The sequence below is a fragment of the Wyeomyia smithii genome, chromosome 2, assembly GCF_029784165.1.
Source record: "Wyeomyia smithii strain HCP4-BCI-WySm-NY-G18 chromosome 2, ASM2978416v1, whole genome shotgun sequence".
In the NCBI taxonomy this organism is placed as follows: domain Eukaryota; kingdom Metazoa; phylum Arthropoda; class Insecta; order Diptera; family Culicidae; genus Wyeomyia; species Wyeomyia smithii.
Window position 1 is genome coordinate 171,342,167 of NC_073695.1, and position 19,349 is coordinate 171,361,515.

At 37.8% G+C, this 19,349-nt stretch overlaps 1 protein-coding gene across 4 annotated transcripts in view; it reads right to left on the bottom strand.

Moving 5' to 3' along the window:
• The window catches only part of LOC129726008 (nuclear receptor corepressor 1), a 100,637-nt gene extending 95,128 nt beyond the window's left edge, over positions 1-5,509 (bottom strand). The window contains exons 1-3 of one of the 4 annotated variants that reach the window (XM_055682523.1): positions 5,430-5,509; positions 5,253-5,318; positions 4,159-5,057 (exon numbers count right to left, since the gene is read on the bottom strand). The gene's annotated coding sequence lies outside the window, so the exon portion shown is untranslated. Of the gene's footprint in view, positions 1-3,920; positions 4,119-4,158; positions 5,058-5,252; positions 5,319-5,429 lie in introns of those variants that run through there. The other 3 variants (XM_055682527.1, XM_055682525.1, XM_055682526.1) reach the window with 3 other exon arrangements.
• Positions 5,510-19,349: the final 13,840 nt, after the last annotated feature.

The window sequence follows — 19,349 nt, forward strand, 5'->3', positions numbered from 1 at the left end:
AAGTTTTTCGAAGAATAACAAGTAAGGGAACCACGCCAATATTCATCTTAGCACCTATATTTTTGTCGTCGCTTTTATTTTCTTAACTCCCGACTACTCGACTTAATCGAGAGGTAAAATAATACTTTATTATAACAATAAATTGGACAAATAAGAGCAATGAGATGGATATAGATGTTGAGATGAATATAAGAGCGATTCCCCTATTTATCATACTACGAAGCTTTCCACATAATCTTCGAACATGCTTCCTTAAGACCGCAGCAGATAAGTGATAAGATTTTTTAATGTCCACGGTTGTCGGGGGGCGGAGGGTCTTGAATGACCATTTTTCTGTCCACGTGGAATGTGGACGGCCCCTAATTGCCTAATTGCAGTTGAATACCAAAGTTCACTAGCGGTTTGAATCAAAATAACGTAGGTGATGTTCGCAAAGTTCAAATAATTCCAACCAACATTTTGTCAACTGCGAATTTCAGAACTAATGTTTTATTTATATATCCATGGATCTGATATATTTCGGCTCAAACCAAAATAAAAACAATTATCGAATTTAAGCCATGTTTAAACATTTTAGGACGTTTTTTCGTTATATTTCCAACTCTAAAATGTCTTTTTTACGCGTGCCCAAACGAGTTTGGAAAGCATCCCTCGCGTGATTTCTTCTTAGTGTATTTCTATTGCCGAAATCGTTTTTGCGGTGAAGCTACATCACACGACTCTAACTGAAAATTTTCAGTTCTGTTGCATTAGTAGCGGCATTGTTTTGATATGGCATTTGACAACATTTGTGGTTGAGGTAATGTTTCCAACTCCCGAATTTCATGTATCTAGAAAAAATTGCGCGAGAAAAAATTTCAAACCAAACGCATATCTAAACAGCAGGCCTATGAGCTCAAGTGATAATTGGTTGAGTCAGATATCTAATTCTTTGAATCACGACACTTTCATACAGTACAATCATCCTTCAGAAAAATCACGTGTAAAATTAAGAAACAATATTCAGGCAAACTTCGATATAACGGTATGCGGGATGCGTTCTGTAAAATTGTAAAATAGAAATTGAAACTGGCAAATGTTGCGTCAGATTTCAAACGTTAATAACAGCGTCACCACATGATGAATAACGATAACCAAAATGTTGCTGAATAGATAAAATGTTAGACAATTTTGCAATATGCTAGTTATTACTATTATTTCATTGCAAAGCGGTAAAAATTGATAAAAAGTTTTAAGGACAAATATACCCGAACAATGAACCAATCACATACGAAAATCCCTAGCACAGACGACATGAATAGAAACCAACCGTTCCCTGCGATATTCTCTGTATCAATATAAAAAAAAATAACAGTCCCCGTCACAATAGGTTAATTTATTGTCGCTTCCATGAACTTCGACTAATTTGATGTCTCGAAGGTAAAAGCTTTTCGAAAAATTTGAAGCAACCCTTTTTTTGAACAATTTTAAATGAGCACAAATTTTTCAAACTATTAACTATTTGTTCTGCTAACTTTGTACTTCTAGCTTTAGGGAGATCTTAGAATCTTTGTCATGTTTGATGAGGCTATAATCAAAAGTTCAGATGTTATAATTAAATATACGGTTTTAAAGTCTTCTTCATGATCTTTGAAAGTTTCACAAAAATCTTCTTCAAAAAAAAAACACGTAATATTTCGATATTTATTACTAAGATCGACTACAGCTTCAAGAAATCATTTCTAAAATACCATGTTATTAAAGTGACCTTGCCTGACTAAGAAGGTTATTTAATTTCGTTCAAGTACTCTTTGGATACTATTTCCGAAAACATTTGCAGCCCAATAAAATTGTTATGTCGAGTTAAAATGTACCTTCTATCAAGTGACGCTATTTTGAAGAAAAGCTTAGTATTTTTCTTCACGCATGTTTTATAAATATGTAGAAAAAATGCTAGAAGCTTGTGTTTATCATTCACTTTTTGTAGATTTATAGATTTGCGTGCCTAGCAGAGCAGCACGGTAGATACCATAAAGATAAGATAAAATTTACCTTCGTCTAAATTCGGCCATATACCACAGTCATGTCCATTTGAATTTATTTGCAATAATAAAACATTCGCAATAAGGAAGCTTGTAGTGCGTAAATCGGATATGAGAGTCCGTTCACTGTTTCTCGTATACTAGTTTATATACTTTCTACTATGACTCACCAAGACATTTTCAGATTCATCATTAATTCTGTAAAACTTCTCATTCAACTTTTATTCGTCGAATCTATTAGTTGATCAATTAAAGCATGTTTTCCAACATATAAAATATAATGCACAAAAGACATAAACGCTATTAAAATCAATGAGAGAAACAGTTATGGTTAGATAACCTGTTCAATAGACCACGCATGATTTTATTGCAGATAATATCTCGTTATTAGTTGTAATATTTTATTCAGACACCAACAAGTATTATTTTATAAAATGCCTTCTCGATGTATCAAAAATAAGTCCAAACTTTGCAATGTTATTATGCAATTGGAGGTGCAATATATTCAACTTTTTTTGCTGTAACACTGCAGCCCACGAGTCTATCGAGAAACGCAATTCACCACAAAAAAAAAAACAAAGAAAACAAGAATAATGTCGCAGCTGCAGTAAAAGAGAATAGAGTTTGCAGCCTTCACCAGGGCCATAATCGCAGGGAGAATATTACGTTGGAATGGTAATAATTTTCGTCATTCAAAATGTTTTATGTAGGACACACCCAGACATACTTTTGCTTCCCTGCTGAGCTCCACGTTTTGTGCTGCTACTGCGTGCAATGTGGAACCGAGCCAAAAACGCGACGAAACGGCCAACGAAGGAAATCCACAACGAGTATGTCTAGCGGGACGTCATCGTGCGAAACGTGGGTGAATGGGAGTAGGCGACGATGGCGCAAAGGATATTGTAAATAAATTGTAATAAATTTAGGATACCGTAGGCTGGGTGTTTTATCCGGTTAGCAAAATGAAATTAAATTATGTTAAACTAATAAAAACTGTTCAGAATGGAACATTAATGTTTCAACATGTTTTAATTTGAAAACTTACAAAAAACAGTGCTTGCTAACAGCTAATGTAACGTAATTTACTCAAACAAATTTTGGCAGGGTTTAGTAGTAAAGTTTGTTTTGCATTCGACGATTTTAAACTCAACAGCCACGTCAAATAAAGCTAGCTATACTGCTCTGTTTAAAATTTGGATTCTTCATCTTAAAAATAAAACACGTGCAGTATACATTTAATCTAAAGCTCGAAATTTGGCAAATTTACCAATAAGGTAGTGCTATATTTTGAGATGAAAAACAACATTTTAATTAAATTACACAATAATTATTGAAGTACGTATTATAAAAATACAGGTAATGGTATCCATTGTTATGATTTACGTTTCTATAGATCAGGTTTGTACCTAGTTAATTAATACTATTATTCAAAAATAAAAGAGTTCTACACTAACAGCATAACTTTTTGCGCAGATCTTTTTTCACTCGAAGAAATTCTTATTTAGCAAATATGCGGCCGTCTTTGATGCCGTAATCATAACTGTAATTCTTACATCATGTTAGAATTTTCATAGATGAGAGCTTATAGTGATTTTTTACTGAATATTTTCCAATGCTCAAGAAAATTCCAAATTCCCAAATCGTCCCTAAAACTTTTCTTAATGTGTCACATAAAATTGGCATGGGTATCTCAGGCCAATTAACGCACGCTGTGAGTCACATGTTGTTATTGCGTTCTGATATATTCCCTTCACGTCGATGGCCTACTTAACAGCTGCTGCCTGATTTTGAACCATGTGATACTGTCAAACCTGTTCTATGGTTGCTCAGTTTGAAGAAACTTGCGGGTTTCTCAAAAACCAAGTTAATGCTGAAGTTCATAAAAGATGGAAAAACAACCTTCCACGTTGACCTGAAATTCACACATCAGGAATCCACACAGTTTGCAAGAGAAATCACATTTTGCACACTCAACACAAATTTTTTCAGACAACCTCAAAGCAGCTGGCTTTGGTGGAAAGTTTCTACACTGCACTTCAGTATTTTCATGTGAATATTTCCAATCATTAAATATTTGCACAATAATTTGACAACAAAAGGTTACAGAATTTGCCCGTTTCCCGAGCCCATCACTCACTTCATCCTCGCGATCGCGAAATAGACCCAGAAATTCGCCTTTTCTTCTTCTGCTTGATACTGGTACTGCCGTTGCTGCTGCTATTGTTGTTGCTGCCGTTGTTGCGTTGTTCTTCTTCTACCTTTTCTTCTTCTATTGCTCCACACCACACTTCACTTTGAATCCCGTTCCGTTTTCCAAACCGCACTCAAAATCAACTCACATTCGCAATTCGCGGATGAAAGCAACAAAAAAATCGAACGCATGTGGCCAAAGCACTGGAAAATATGAAATTCTACTCATACGAAACTTCATTTGGTCTGACGGAATATCGGCAGCGCACTCTTCTGCGTTTCAAGCCCGTCCCGCAAGGAGGAAGAGGAATCGAACGAGCAAGCAAGGAAAAAACGAAGAACCGATTATTCCGGATACGGTCGAGAGTACACTTTTTTCTTATTTTCCCCGGGAGATCCACGGTTTATTTTTGTCCGATACACGGGGTTTGCTGCTGCTGCGGCTGCCCTGGAACTCCGGAACACACGCGAAAAATCACAGCAGAAACCGAATTCTTGCGCCACGTTCGTGTCGATGAACCGCGCTTAGAAGGTGAAAAATTACGTGAAAAACAAAACGTCTATGCCAAGAGCGCCTTCAAAGTGCTGATGTACACACACGCGACGGCGGCCATTTTCTTTTCTCGACCATCAAATCACATTCGGGTTTCTCGCTGATCGTTTCTCTCGCAAAAGCCCACACTCTCTTGCTCTGCGCTGTGTGTGCCATTTGCCAGCTCACAGCACCAGAAGACGGGTTTCCTACGTTGCTTGATGTTCCTTCTGCTTTCCACTCTCTATGCGTTCAAACGATACCGTAAAAAACATACACCAGCATACGGCGAATAGAGAGAGAATAACGAAAACCTGCAACAAATAACGCAGTGCCACCGATTTACTTGTACGACTTTCTTTTTACGAAATAGTTTGTGAATTTACATACTAATAACAGTGCTAGTGTTTCTCAACCAATCACTAACAAAAACACTAATGTTAAAAATTACATATAGATACTAATTTGAAACATTAATACATGCTTAACGTAAAAAAAATGAACCTTACATGGCAGCTCTGCATCGGAGTAGGCCAGCCAGAATGAGCGAACAAGTTCACCGTTTCGCCGCTAGACTGTGTGCATAAGAAGTGAAAACGGTTACGCTGTAGCCTTGTTCGATAGTTTATTGAAACAATATAAAAAAAAAAACATTTTTATCTAAACTCCAATTTTATTACACTTACCAATTTCGAAATCCAAAACAATGATTTCCCACACAATCGTTAACACAATACAATCGATATTTACACTTATTACGAACACGTCAACCACTGAACATTTTGCAGCGTAACCATTTTCAATGCGAAATGGCTGACATTTTATTCCACAATGGGAAACGCGAAATCGCACACCACCAGCCTGGCAAAGTAAGCAGCAACAAGCGTGGCTGTGTTGGTGAATCTTTCCGTCTGCCAGGACTGCTTGCCGTATGTCTGGCTCTCCGTCTACCTAACGGTGTTCGGTGCCCTCGCTCGTTCACTCCTGTACGCGATTGTATCTTGCGTGTGCACTGTTTTCTTGATACCCTTCACCCAACGTCCCAACGTTTCAGTGATCATTCAAAAACTAGTAATATTCTATGTTTTTTTTCGGTTCAAGAGAAGACGGGAACGTCTTTCGTATTGGAAAAAGAGAAGAATGAAAGAGGAACCGGTATGCATTCACTCAGCAGGGAGCAATATGCGTTTTCCAATAAGCATACCACGCATGGCGAATTTTGCCAGTGTGTTTTTCAGACATTTATTTTGGTTTAATGTAACTGTATCTACACCGTGTCACCGCAATTTATGTCAGCTTTGAATTAGAGCAAACTCCAGACAGTTTTACTGCAAGAAACATTCGTCATTCGTCACTCACATTTTCAATATGTTTCCAACATGATTTTTGACCGTGAACTACTTCTCTTATTTTCAATATTTACTTTTCAAATTTCTAGTAGAGTTTAATGGAAACGTATAGTTCTTTTTTTCTGATATCTGCTTTAACAGTTTTAATTTTGTATTCTGAAAGTTTTCAGTCAACATGCAGTTAACGTATCGCTCGATTTCTTTATTTAGAGTAGACCATCTCGTGAGACGTTTCTGAACTTAATTCATGAAAGGAATTTTGACAAAAAGCACGGAACCGCTGACATAACGCACGTAATCAACATCAGCAGGATCCGTGACACCTGTGAGTTCGTAAAATGGCCCATTAGAGCTAGCGAACCTATACATTAGAGAAATGACAAGACACTCACCGTTAAGGCAACTGTCAACATCAAAACGGGCGAGTTGTATCATTTTGCATTGCCGTTATCCGTTTTGATGTTGACAGTTGCCTTAACGGTGAGTGTCTTGTCTTTTCTCTAATGTATAGGTTCGCTAATTAGAGCCGACGTAACTGGAGTTGTTTTGTTTTGTTTTTTTTTTTTTTTTTTTTTGACAGGTTTCACAGACAAGTCTCACTTATACAAAACAATTTCGAGGCTAACCGTTACGAGTCTCTCCCAAGTCGGGATTTGAACATACAACGACTGGGTTGTTAAATCAACATCATGCCTCTAGACAAGCTGAAAGGTCGTTGAATCGATGACAAATCTTAATTAATTATAAGGCCTGTGGACTAATACACTGGTAAACACAGGTTTTGCCCTGGAACTCAAACTAGAAAAAAAATAAAGATTATAGCTTTTTAACCATTCCTGTAAACTTTAGTGCTTCTAATTTTTTCAGAGACTTGAATGAGTTTTCCGAACAGCTAAAGTAGAAAAGACGAGCCTGGTGAGCAATTACTCTGCAGCGCTTTGACGCACTTCTGCATACCCTAGGGGCATCAAAATTCACAAGAATATTGACTCGGGAGAGACTGTTAGTGTCAGTAGGATCGTAGCGCTAGCCCCGCAATTGTCCTGTACACTTAACGGTTGGCTACGAAGTCTGTGTATAGTAAACAGAAGGTCAAGTTTCGAATCGGAATATAGCACCAAGGCTTTGCTTTGGTTAAAAAGCTTTAATCATTTAAGGGCAACTATTTTGATTTTGAGGGCAATATTTTTTTCGCTTTTGTTGTTCAGTGTTATTATATAAACGAAAAAAAAAACACTCACATCTCTCAAGCTTTCGTATTCATCTTCCAATTACGAATTCGATCACACTGTAGCAACAAAGTAAAGACTGAAAAAGTAACTAATTTATTCAGTGTTCGAGCTAGAAAACCTGCTTGAACTACACTCTGGATGAGAAAAATTTTATTCTAAGTCTAAGTCACACATTCTGTCCTTGGTCATTTTTCGCATCTTCGAAAAATAGTGAACTGAACTAAACTTAAAATTTTAACAGTTTTAACTTTGTATTTTTGAAGTTTTCAGTTAACATGCAGTTAACGTGTTGAAGGAGATTGGAACTGTAGTATAAATCGAAACCAAGACTGTTACTAAAAAAAAACAGGTCGTCGGCGTTGCCTACGAGTAACGCCGTCGTCATACCACAAAAGATCAAAATAATGGTCGCAGTGGTCCAAATCTTACAAAAAAAAAAAACGCCTTCGTCAACCACGCTATTGGTCTGGGTTTGAATCCCAACACCGAAATCAGAGTTGTTGATTGTTGGATGGCGTGATCTTCTCGAAACCTTCTATTTATCTCCTAGCAGCGTCGGTGGCCTGATAAACATTTATAAAACAAAAAATCGACATAGGAATATTCCCTATCTGTCATGGACCGATCATTTAGCCAAAAACTTTGATCCTATCCATCCGATTGTTTGCTATGCTCCGCATTTTATTTTATTTCCAGCGTCATTTTTGAAAACGAGTGAGATGCTCATAGTTTCAAATCTTACTTCAAGCGTTCTTGCTCTAAAATCTGACAACATTCCTACTATCTATATCGCACATGTTGTAGTTGTTTTTTGAGGCTACATTACGTTTCTCAGAACAGTAATAGTGAAAATTCTGTCAAATGGATGATATCGACTATTGCACAATTATGTGGAAAGGAAAGGTTCAAGCGAAATCAAAGAATAAACCAATGCTTAATTTTTTGATATAGATTCTACAAAGGCTTGAACCCATGACCATCGACTTGTAAAAATTAACCATATTACCTTCTAAGTAAGAAGCCTCATGAAATTACATTTAAAACCATGATTGTATTATATATATTTTACTAGTGAAATCAGAAAAATGTAATTGGAAAATAACCAAAAATAACCAGAAAAAAATTTAATCAAATTTCTAACCATAACAATTTCTTTCAAATAAATGTGTACTAATCTGTGGCAAATGAAAACTTTGATAAACAATGAGAAAAGTGTTCATCAGACAAGATGAATATTTTAATTCGTTTTAATTCCTCGATGAGTATCTTAGTAGAGTTCGAAAATATTGTCTTACAGTTTAATTATAGAATGCGTCACAAAAATAATTATTATTTAGAGGTTTTTCAATTGCGTTGTTTTCAGTTCCAGACAAGTGCCGACAATTACTGTGAAAATCACAAGCATACATTCTTAGGAATAGGTACAGGAAAGGCGCATACTCCACCCCGAGTCCTGATTCTAACTCGTCAATGCCATTCAGTGGATCACTACAGCCACTCGAATCATGCCAGAGCGTATCAAAAGCTGTATCTGAATCCAGAATTCCATGCTCAAGTTAAAACCATAAAAATAAAATTTTCTCTGTCTGTCTCAGCAGTATTCTGCTGAATTCCTAATGGAGGATATTTCATACATGTTGAAGAAGAAATCCTGGGACAGTGAAAATAAAAATAAATGTTGCCACACATACAATTATATACATACGCCAGAAAGGGACCAAATGTCGCGACCGGACTATGGAAAAGGGAAAAGGAAACAACATAAATCCTTATATAATGTACTAATGTCCTTGGAAATCCGATGGCAGCCCCGGGTGTGCAAAGAATAGCAATAATAATAGTAATAATATCATCGTAAAGAGCATAACCAGCCAGTAAGCAGCAATAGCGCATCATGCAGTTTAACGTTTGATATTTTATTCGTTGCACCTGTTCCGCTGCCCCATTCCAAGACACCATTTACTCTTTTCCGGTCGCTGATTAAAAGAAAATCAAGTAAGTTCCGTCCTTCAACGATTTTTATAATGGTTCCAATGTCTGTAATCTAGTTCCGCATAGCTGTCAATACTTTTTTCCCTTTATGTAAACCATTACCAAGGGGATGGACAAATTCTATTCAACGAGAGGAAGGGAAAGGGGAGCGAATTGATTTTGTATGTAGGTATGGCCCCTGATAAGCAGACAACATAAGCGGAAGTGGTACACTATATCGTCATGGAGCGGAGATCGGGATAATAGCACACTATCGAGGTGCGTATAGTTTGAGTAAAAATCGTCTCGTTATAGGGCAACTATTGCGCAATAGGTATTTACATTGCCATGTAACGTCAGGGATAAACGGGAGCATCGTAAGCAGCCCTTTTTGTGTATAGTGTACATATAGTTTTAGTCCCATTTCGTACTGTTATCTTTTCGGGCATACCCTGGTTGCATAGACGGTTGATTACACGCTTATGCATTCTAGATTAAATGTTACTATTCTTTCTGAAAATTTATAGTTGGGTTTCCTACACAATCATTGGCGCAATTCAATTTCAATTTTGACGTTTTTACTACTCGAAACTTTAGTTTCATAATTTTCCAGAACGTTAGATTCGTATTAGAGATATTTCACGCAAAACACCCTCTTAGACTTCAATGAAACTATGTGCATTTGGTGCTGGTTTCGAGGTACGATGCTGGCCTAACAACACAGTTGCCGTATGTTCGAATCTAGTGTCGGGAGAGACTGTTAGTGTTCAGCAGGACTGTACCCCAAACTTTGTGATGTCTATTCTTGACGTGTGTGTTAGCGTGCTTTCGCAAGATTGGCTAATTCGACGCTAAAATTCGACCCTAAAACATTCCGTCAATTTTATTATGTCTTGATATTACCATTATACAATTCTTATAAAATACACGATTTATTCGATGCAAAATACATGGAAATTAGTTTGATTATGGCACAGTTATCGAAGTCCAAACTCTTACATAGAATGTTCAATGAATTTCAACACGTTGAAAGTGCAAATCAATATAAAGTAATCAACTAAATTCAGATAGAAATTGACACAGTATGTACTCCTCAATACAGCTGATTTGAGTCAAATTCCAGATGCTATACTATGCATTACAAATAATGCAATATGAGTGCTTGCCCATATATTATTTATTTTAAAATATTTAACCTATCCACCGAAACGAATGAAAACGATTAATAAATTGTGGGTTGATGTTTCGCTAATAATGTTGAATTTATTTATGGAATATTCCGTAATAAAAATGTTTTCTGCCCAAAAAGTCGATTTCTGCTTCTTGGGGGCTTCTTTTTCGCTATATAATTTATCTTATGCAAAAGGAAGAAAAAGCAACACAAGCCTCAGCCGGCAAGTGACTTGTTCCTCGTTCGGTTCGGTCGATTTTATTGCGCCGCCAGTAACGTTATTCTCCGCTTACTATACCAAACCAACAGCCAACAAGAAAAAAAGGAGAAGTAGGCACAGAACTGGATGTATGGTTGTGTATAGACGGACGAAGCACCAGGCAGAGAGTTCATCAGCAGCTCAGCGGCAGTAACAAGATAGATGGAGGGAGGGGCGGTAGGCGGACGAAGATAGAGAGAGAGACAGGGAGCCAAACATGGGCGGATAGATACAGCCATACATAGACCTCATAAAAACGTGTATACATAGCAAGCCGAAGCCGGACCAGTCAGAAAGGCCGAGTAAACGTGGCAACGTCGCCGAAAAGGTGAGGTGTTTTACATTTTTTTTTCTTTGTTACTTTTTATCGAAGACTTCTTATACGTTTCAAATGAATGGAAGGTAATATTTTCCTCGAAGAGAATATCAATTACGTCAATGTCAGCGTACTTTGTTTAGGCGACGTATGCGTTTCAGTGTTTGCTAGATGTGCTCACTGGCCTCAAAAGAAAAAAAAGATTTGTATACAGATCTTACGATTTGAAGGTCAATTGTGTGAAATGAAAATTTGTAGTTCTCGTAATTGCAGGTGCTCCACAAAATGATTTAAATCATTAAGCAGAGAAAGGCACGTATGCCTTCTAGGATAATAATCTTCAAACGAAATCCGCTGTGGCTCTGCCATGGTGCTGCTGCTGCTCATAGGCTCTGTAGCATGCACACAGCATGTGATTTAAATACTAAACAAATAAAAAACGAGAAAAATAAAACAATTCATGTGGGAATTCACCCAACGAATGGATACAGGCACGGCACCGCTGTGGGTGTGTGTTTGGAATACAGCACGTGAAAAATAAATGCAAATTTTTGCTAATGTCTGCACTGAATAGTTTTATACCAGCCAACTTAATTGAGGAAATTTCCAAACCTCTACTGAGCTCTCTCGACGGTCTGAAATGCGATTAACTTCTCCCCGGGGCTCACGAAATGGACCCAGCACTGCGGTACTCGAGGCTGCGATAACATTGGAGCCAGAGCGTTAATATATATACAATGTAGGACTCTCATAGTAGATGATGCAGCGGCGTCTTTCCGTGGATATGGAGATGCTACCCCAGTGTCGATCGAAATCGGGTCGAGCACGTGGCACGAAACGTTACGATTAAGTGCAATTACCTACGTTCGGCTACTGGTGAGCTGTGTAAAATTGATAATCATCAAATATCCTGTACATACCTCCATTAAGCTGGCCATTCCCGGTGATTCATTGTTGCGTTGCGAAACAAAACGTCTTCACAATGCAATGGAACGTCCCGGGCTTATAAAAATTATCGGTGTAGAAAATGCATTGTCTTGTACACAGTTATATCTACACCTAGAATACTTTTGATCTGAGTCATTTCGGTGTAAAATGAGCTTGCAATACACAACAATGTATATGTGGTGACACAAATGAATTTAACAGTCATTTTTATAAGCTTAAAAAAGTAACAGTTTTATAACATTATTTCATATTGTCCAATAGCAAGTAGTAGGTACTTACAGCCTAACATTTTTGCGTATAGTTTAATTATGCGATGTCATTTATGTTAAAAGAACTTTCCAAATCTAGTGAGTAATTCCATTTGTTCATTTGTTCATAAGAAATACCAATTATTTGTGGAGTAATGGCCGTTTCCCCGAAACACTTTTTGCAGAGGTTTGTAGTTTAGAGTAGAGGTAGTTTAGAGGTTTGCAGGGTATTTGAACGATCGTTTTTATAAGTATTTAATTTCCAGTACAAACGGGAACGGTTTTCCCGAAAAAAAAAACATGTTTAGAGCGCCTAAACTTGCATTAACTTTTTTTTATGCCAACTTAAACTTCGTGTATCAGAAAACGATCGTTCAACGATCGGAAAATTTAATAACGAACATTTAGAAAAAAAAATGAAGAAAATCGGTTCAGTAGTTTTACCGCAATCGTGAACACGGCAGTCATTTTTTGAGAAACACCATTACGAGAGAAACGCGTATAAAGTTTCAAGTTTAGCTTATGCGGCCGTGACAAGGCGCGCTTCAAATCGCTCTAACTTAGTCCCTATTGCTCATATATTCATGAAAATTGCTAAAAATGTTCTCAAGAAGTTGTACTTCAAGATAATGCAATACATTTTTGTTAAACCCCACAAATGAAACCTCAAATTTTATTACATTAGTTCATTATTTAATTCGAGATGACGCTATTTTTGTTTGAAGATGGCTCTAGTTCATCAGTTTATTTGAAAATGTCCCTTTTTAAGTTGCAATTCTGAACAATAAGCTGTAATTCAAAAACGCAACAAATATGTTGTGTACACTTTTGCAACACTAACGAAAACCTTTTCGAGATTCTATCACATGACACTCTTTTCGCGTGTAGAAAAATGTTTTCTTTTTTTTTTCAAAAAGAGAATATTTTCCCCGTAAACGTGCTAATTTCGCAAACATAAATAATAAAAAAAAATATAAATAATAAAAAAAAACAAAGCCTGGATAGGTACCTTATGGGGACCCACTTTTAAGTTTTTTTTGTAAGATTTGGACCACTGCGACCATTATTTTGATCTTTTGTGGTATTTTTAAGTTACTGAAATTCCAAACCTATCAATCAAAAATAGGTATAAATTTTAAAAAAATTTATAGACGAATTGTGTTAATTTTATTCAAATTAGTTTATTGGAATTGTCACGAGTTTTTTTGTCTTTTCGATTTTTTGTATTTAGTCATGAATCATAAGAAGTGAACTTTTGTGGTTTCTAAATCTAAAGATAACACTGGTCAACACAAGTGCACTAAAAAGCTCAAATCGGAATAAATAAAAGATTATAGCTATTCAACCGTTCCCGTGAATTTCGGTGTCCCTAGACATTACCGTTTTTTCATGGACTTAAATGAGTTTCCTCGTAAACATAACGTTAAAGCAACGAACCCGGCGAGCCATTTTTATACTACACTCTCACGTAAGTTGACGCGTTTTGATAATGGTTAGGGGCTCCAAAATCATAGGAATGGTTGAATAGCTATAAGCTTTCATTTTTTCCGGTTTGAGTTTCAGGAATGTATTTTTTTTCCATTTTGTCGACCAGTGTTATAGATGCCATACCAGCATTCATAAATAACGGTCAAACTAAAAACTGACCTTGAACTTTGATTTTTTATTTTGTTCTATTTTTGAGGCTGTAAAATCCAATTAATTTCTTCCATTCTACACTTAGAGTAAACAAATCATAGCGGATACTAATATTTGTATTAAAATGTGCAATCGCTTTTCTGTCGAAAGATATCATTTCATCTTAAATATTTCACCCCTTCAGTACTCTAGTAACCGCTCATGTTTCAAATTATCGATATAAATTATGTTTAGAAATACACTAAGCGGTTTTTTTACGCGGATTCCGGAATTTACGTGGTTTTTTACGCGGATTCCGGAATTTATGCGGTTTTTTTTACGCAGATTTCGGAGTTTACGCGGCATTTTGTTTTTGCCCGGATTTCGGTTCCCCTTCACTCGGAATGCAAAATTAACGATGGTTTTTTTTACGCGGATTCCGGAATTTACGCGGTGTTTTTTACGCGGATTCCGGAATTTACCCGGTTTTTTTCACGCGGCACGTATCCCCCGCGTAAAAAGCGACTTTAGTGTAATTTGATTTATGGAAAAACATTAAAACAAATTTTTAAGCGGCTCAAGTGTAAATCGTTAATAACTAGAGTTCTTGCCTTCGAGTATATGAATTCCAAGTTTACTTAATTTTCTTCCAACATACATTTATATTGAGCAAATTGCATCAAATATGTCAACCGCGTGTGTGTCATTAAGTTACTGTAACAATTTTCCTGTTCTGCGGAAACCAAAATAGATGTAGAAGAATAAATGCACGAACGCTTTTTGAAGCGTACACAATAGTTCAGATAGAAAAATCCTATAAAAACTCACAAAATTATATTTTTTTGTTGCAAAATATTAATACAATTCATATCGAAATAATTGATGAATCTATACAAAGTACTTGCTCATCTTTTTGTTGATGTTATTGTCGAACAACCGTCATATTAGCATCACACCGCTCCACACCACACCAAGTCGGCGCTTGATGATTCCCTAGGATGGATTTACGTACATAGCATTAGTCTGTACAAACTTGGCAACATTGCTTTATATACATGAAAGGCATTCCATAGGGTGGAGCTAGAAAGCACCGTACCGAACAGTGTTTCAAAGTCGTTATGTGTTGGATATAAATTGAAAATGTTACTAGTGTAATTGACGAATGGTAATTTACGAATCTATTCTCAATAAAACAAATATTTTCATGTGACAAAATTCGACCTCTTTTTATTTTTAAATAAAAGTGTCCCTACTTGCTACTTATTTGGTTGATACCCATGCTACACACCGCACACGTAGATTTTAACTTTCAACTCGGTAATTTGTTACATATATCTATATAGAACGGCACCACTGAATGGTCGGCCTAAAAATGCCGCCTGTCACATTTTTTTGTAAATCTTGGTGTAACGTAGTTGAAACTTTGGCACAAAATGTTCGAAGTCTTGGTATTGTTGCTGGATTCTCAGTGAATTGAGATCAAACCGTGACAGCTCGGTAATACGCATTATCGAGTTTGAAAATCATTTTTAAGAGTGTGAAAAAGTACGCATAAAATAAGGCGAAAAGAAAATACGCTTAATTTTATTTTGCTTCTGATTGGGGCACCCGAAGAAATTTCGCCAAAATTAGAAGGCGAAATAGACTCAAATTTGTGAAACAATTATTCTTGACTAAAAGATACCTGGTAGGTAAGTTCACAAATTGATCCAGTTAACATGTTTTTCATTATGTTAACCTTTCTTTCCAAAGCTAGTCAATTTATTGGCGCTCCCAGTCACTACATACTAACATTTTCTGCTTCGAACCGCCATAAAGGAGGACCGATTTCACCGCTATTTAACCCGGGACGCACACAACAAAGCCCTATGGAAGATCCTCATCTGCCTAGCTCAGTCGTGCTGCCTGCTGTTATCGATACATCGGTTCAATTGTCTAGAACCCCTCATGTACTACCAGAACGTCGGTGGAATTAACAGTTCTCTTTCGGAGTACCAACTGGCATTCAGCAACGGTTGCTTCGACTTCTATGCTTTGACGGAAACGTGGCTCACCGCTAAAACAATATCAAATCAACTATTCAATGACTCATACTCCGTTTATCGCCAGGACCGGTCCTGTATGAACAGCACAAAAGTTCTTGAGGTGTCGTTTTACTCGCTGTTCGCTCAAGCTACAAATCACGTTTGGTGTAGACCCAAGCACAATTGATACGTTGCGGCTACGTTTGCGGCAATTCGACAGTTAGTACGTACATTTTCTGTCAAATTAACGTCAACGTAACTCAAACGTATTCATTGTGTTTGGGCCTTAAGCCTTCCCGAAGGTGGGTCAGCTGAACAAGTATGGGATGCGATTGCTACTGCTGAATCAGCGGAATCAATGCGATGCAATGCTCTACGTATTTCAACTAGAGCAGGATTTCTTTTTCCCGATTACCTCTTGTTCTTCGATTGGTCAGACGTCACGTAAGCTACTATTGCATCGCTGGTCTGAAACAGATGAGTGGAGTTGAAAACGAACGCTTTCACATACTCGATATGTGCTTCATTAGCGACGAACTCTGTGAGGTCTGCACGGTTTTAAAAGCTCCATCACTGCTGGTTTAAATGGTTTGATACCATCCTCCTCTACTGGTGGATTTGAAAATCAACCCATAACATCGTTTCTGCGATACTGCCGATAGCGTCTTCTATGATTTCAATAGGGCTGATTCTGATGGCATGAATGACTTTCTTCTGCGTGCAGAGTGGGATGATGTTCGTCGAAGCTACGATGTTCACCTTGCTGCGTCAACTGTCCCCGCTATCCTTTTATGTGCTATCGGCCAATTTTTTCCCGTGAAAACCAAGCGTGAAGCAGCTACATCAGCTTGGACAATCGCCAATCTCTAATACCTAAAAAAATTAAACGCACAGCCCTCCGAAGACACAGCAAGTATCGGACTCTACCAGGGCCAGCTCTAACATATAACTGAAAAACGCTGAATATAAGTAGCTGAATAATCGTCTATACAACGTTTATCAGCACCATATGCAAAATAACCTCAAAAGTTTTTGGCGGTCAACAGCTGACTAGTTGTTTGCTGGAAGCTGAATATGGATATTGCCAACCTCTTCCGATCACAATTCAGCAGCGTTTTTACCAATGAGCTTCTAGATCCGCAAGACGTGACCGTCACTACCAGAAATGTTCCCCGACTGACGGCATCTGATTCGCAAATCGTTATCACCTATGATATGACCAAGGCAGCAGGTATAAATCTGAAGTGATCCACCGGATGCTATATAGACGGGATTTCTTCGCTTGTCATAAAAAGCTGTATACACTCACTTGCAACACCGCTATCCACAGTCAAGCTTGTCTATTCTCATCAAAAAATCTCTGGAGTGTAGGAGTACTGTAAGAAGCCGAGTGCAGAAAGAAGCCGTGTGGTAAAGGCATTGCTACACGCAGGCACATACTGAAAAAGAAGTGGGCGGTGAATTTTTTCTCCGCTTTTTCCACATACTGAGGAGGATGACAAGCATGACCACAGTATTCAATTGCACATTGCGTACAGTGATCCTTACTTCCTTACTTGCTGGAAAGACTCGTATGTGTTTCCGGTCCTCAAAAAAGGCTGTAAGCGAATCGTCTCAAATTATCGTGGTATAGCCCCGTTGAGCGCTACCTCTAAGCTGTTTGAGTTGACAGTGCTTCGCTTGCTGGCTCAGAGATATGTACAATCAGGGCCGGATGTGGATGACGGGGGGGCCTGGGCAGTATTATTGGCCTTATTGCCTAACACCTTGGCTTCCCGTGTATAACCTGCTTCACAACTTTTGTAACTCGTCAATTAGAAAATGGCCAGCAAATCGATGCTATTTACACCAATTCAGCTACGACGTACGACGTTTGATAAAATGAATCACCTGATTGCCACAGCCAATTTTGACAAACTTGGCATGAATGAGAATTTGCTTGTCTTGCTCGAATCGTATCTAACTGACAGAAAGATGTCAGTCAAAATCAGTGACCACATTTCCTAACCCTTTCCCGTTGGGTCCGGTGTTTCTCGGGAAAGTCATCTTGGACCATTTCTATTCTTGCTGTACATAAACGATGTCAATCTTACTCTCATGTGCTTTAAACCATCCTATTCCGATGACTTGAAGTTATATTACACGATAAAACAGCCAAAGAACGCATTGTTCCTGCAACAGCAGTTGGAAGCCTTCGCTGACTGATGTCAATTCAACCGGATGTCGTTGAACGTATCCAAATGCGCGGTAATTTCGTTTAGTCGCAGACGCTCCAACATTCATTTTAACTACGCTTTGGAAGGCATACAGTTGAAGCGCGAATCGACGGTGAAGGGCCTGGCTCGATATCAAACTGAACTTCAAAAATTATGTTGCATACATCGTTTCGAAAGCCTCGTCGCAGCCAGGATCCCTGTTTCGCTTTGCGAAGAAGTTTAAAAACGTAGAGCTTTCAGGTAGCTCTATACAATGCCGTTATTGGATATTCGACCGTTATTGAAATATGCGTCTGTGGTTTGGGAACCTTATAATCAGTATGGGAAGAACCGCGTTGAGGCTATTCAACGCAGATTCGTCCGCTCCGCTTTACGCCATTTCAGGTGGGCAAGCCACGCAACCTACCCTGCTATGAAAGTCGTTTCTTACTGTTCAGGTTAGAACTGTTGGAGGATAGAAGCAACTTGGCTAAAGCCTGCTTCATAGCTGAAGCTCTTCAGGGCTTCATTGACATTCATTGACTGCTGTTCTCTACTTAGCTCTTTGAACATCAACATACGCCGCCGCAACTTCCGATCGCACCCGTTCCTTAGAATCTGATTATGGCTGTCATGAACCAATGCGTAATATGTTTCGTGGGTTTAATAGCTGTTACCATGTTTTCAAGCGGACAAAAATAGTTTCCAGCGTGTTTTTTGTGTTAATTCTAGCTGTTATTATTGGTGAGGTCATTGAGGTAAACATATTATCTGTTGACTAAAATAAAATAAAAACAAAAAGGGTTATAATAGCAGTAGTTCTATTTTATTTTAGAGGGTTTTGTGGTGGCTCATGGTTTATATTAGCAGTGGTGGCCACCATTCCGCTAATTCGCTAATTAGCGACGCTAAAATTCAGTTAGCGATTTAGCGATTTCGCTAATTTTTGAGCTGGTTAGCGAAACTGTTAGCGTCGCTAAAATTTTGGCCTTCGAAACGCTAATCGCTAATTCGCTAAATTTTGTGGAGAAGCGACAATAGAAATATTTAGAAAACCTGTGAATTGCTGATGGCGTACGTAAATTGCTTCGAAAGATGAACATAATTTACTGCGAAAGTTACTTTTGTCAGTTTTTTTACCCTAGAATGGAGTTCCAGTTATCGTACAAGCCACAGGAGAATTTTGAAGAACAAGCACAAGGTCTAGATTGAATTTTTGGCACACCAAGAACTTTGGTAAATTGCAATGCGCTTGAAATTATGACAAATTTGGTTC